This window comes from Protobothrops mucrosquamatus, unplaced genomic scaffold (genome assembly GCF_001527695.2).
Source record: "Protobothrops mucrosquamatus isolate PMUCROS unplaced genomic scaffold, P.Mucros_1.0 scaffold760, whole genome shotgun sequence".
Classification (NCBI taxonomy): Eukaryota; Metazoa; Chordata; class Lepidosauria; order Squamata; family Viperidae; genus Protobothrops; species Protobothrops mucrosquamatus.
In genome coordinates, this window is record NW_015387029.1 from 589,308 (window position 1) to 591,738 (window position 2,431).

General features: G+C 47.8%; 1 protein-coding gene across 1 annotated transcript in view; it reads left to right on the forward strand.

The window, feature by feature from the left end:
• LOC107289734 (fibrillin-2) overlaps positions 1-2,431 on the forward strand; it is a 172,158-nt gene that overhangs the window by 88,614 nt on the left and 81,113 nt on the right. The gene's annotated exons all lie outside the window — the stretch shown is intronic.

Here is a 2,431-nt window from a genome sequence, read left to right on the forward strand (position 1 = left end):
TTAAAACACCCCTGTAAAAAAGCTCTCAAATTGAACAATTTAGATAATTTTTTGTTAGTAGCCGCTGCATGCCACCTCTCGGGGTTCCACACCCCATCCTCGAGGTAGGCCCTAGAGATGTTACTGGGCCAGGCCTGCGCGAGGGGTGAGTCGCGCAGGGCCAGCAGGACCGTCTTAAGGTACATAGGTCAGCAAAGGGTTAGAACTGATTCCCTAGCACTTTCTGTGTTGCCCACAAGCACCGTGGATCGGGCTCGTCATTCCTACATATAAATGTGTCCTGCTCTCCTAGTGTCCTGTTTGGGATCTGGGGAGAGCAGTGTGCAAGAAAACTTTTTTTTTTCCTGAATATAAGACGTTTGACTGGAGGGAAAAGAGAATGACCGATTACATTGAGTTTTTTTTTTTAAAAAAAAATCAGCTTTCTTTAGATGGCCTGGGCAAGGTTACTTTTTTTTTACTTGGAAGCCTTCCTTGGAATGACCAAGTGATCCTTCTGCACGGTTGAAGTCCTTCCAGGAAGAGCTGCGTAGGCGAAGAAGCCTCCATCTGGAGAGGCCATCTCTAGCCCATGGGGAAGGGGGCAGAGGACAGATCAAGAGATCTCGCAGCTGCAGAAGTGACCTGAGATGGCTCTCCACTGACCTTAAACAGACTGGCAAATGTCAGCCTGCATATTTTGATTTCTAAAGGGCTTTGCCAGGAGTCAGGCAGTGGCCGGGGGCCAAAGAATTGGTTCTTTGAGGATTCGGGATAATGAGCACACCAGTAAGTCAGGAGATTTTTTCAGCTTCATTAGTAATTTTAGCAGGCAGTTTTAAGCAGAAATAGAAGCAGATAAAGGAGAATATCTGTAGCTCAGGGTTAAAAAGTTGAGCTTGGCAGTTTTCTTGCAGAGGCTTCATTACCCAACTATTTTTCGTGCTAGAAGGGAATGGGGTGCAGTTGTTGTTGTTGATGGTGTTGGAGGAGGAGGAGGAGGAGGAAGAGGAAGACGACTGTGGGGTCCTTGGTGCTCTCTGAGCTGGCTTGTTTTCTTGCAGACGTTTCATGACCCAAACTAGGTAACATCACCAGTGCTAGAAGGGAGTGTGGGGTTAATAATAATAATAATAATAATAATAATAATAATAATAATAATAATAATAATAATAATAATAATAATAATAATAATAATAATAATAATAATAATAATAAAGTTGGAAGGGACCCTGGAGGCCATCTAGTCCAACCCCCTGCTCAGGCAGGAAACCCTATACCATTTCAGTCAAATGGCTGTCCAGTCTCTTCTTAAAAACCTCCAGTGTTGAAGCATTCACCGCTTCTGGAGGCAGGTAGTTCCACTGGTTAATTGTCCTCACTGTCAGGAAGTTTCTCCTTAGTTCTAGGTTGCTCCTCTCCTTGCTTAGTTTCCAACTGTTGCTTCTTGTCCTGCCTTTAAGTGCTTTGGAGAATAGCTTGACTGCCTCTTCTTTGGGGCAGCCCCTGAGATACTGGAACAGAGCTATCATGTCCCCCCTCGTCCTTTTCTTCATTGCAGAGGTGGGGGGGAGAGGACAGTGGGGTCATTGGTGCTCTCCGAGCTTGGCTGTTTTCATGCAGACATTTCATGACCCAACTAAGTAACATCCTCAGTGTGAGGGAGGGTGAGGTTTGCTCTCTGTTTATGTACCAGTGAGTTGCCTTGTGCAGTCACCCTTCTTGATTAGGTTGTTCTTTACGTGTTTGTCTGAGTTGGTCGTTCCTTGACTGGAGTATAAAGAGACAGCAAACCCCACTCCCTTCTAGCACTGATGATGTTCCCTAGTTTAGTAATGAAACGTCTGCAAGAAAACCGCCAAGCTCAGAGAGCACCAAGCACCCCACAGTCCTCCTCCTCCTCCTCCTCCTCTCCACAACCCCCCTCCCTTCTGACACTGATGATGTGTCTAGCTGGGTAATAAAAGGTCTGCAAGAAAACCACCAGACTCAGAAAGCACTGAGGATCCCACAGACCCCTCCTCCTCCTCCTCCTCCTCCTCCTCCTCCTCCTCCTCCTCTTCTCTGCAAACCCCACTCCCTACCGGTACTGATAATGTTACCAAGTTGGGTCATGAAACGTCTGCAAGAAAACCACCAAGCTCAGAGAGCAACAAGGACCCCACAGCCATCTCCTCCTCCTCCTCCACCACCTCCTCCTCCTCCTCCTTCTGCTCCTCCTGCTCCTCCTGCTCCTCCTCCTCCTCCTCCTCCCTGCAAATTGCACTCCCTAGTAGGACTGATGATGTTACCCAGTTTGGTAATGAAACGTCTTCAAGAAAATCTCCAAGCTCAGAGAGCACCAAGGACCCCACAGTCATCTCCTCCTCTTCCTCCTCCTCCTCCTCCTCCTCCTCCTGCTCCTGCTCCTCCTGCTCCTCCTCCTCCTCCTTCTCCTGCTCCTCCTGCTCCT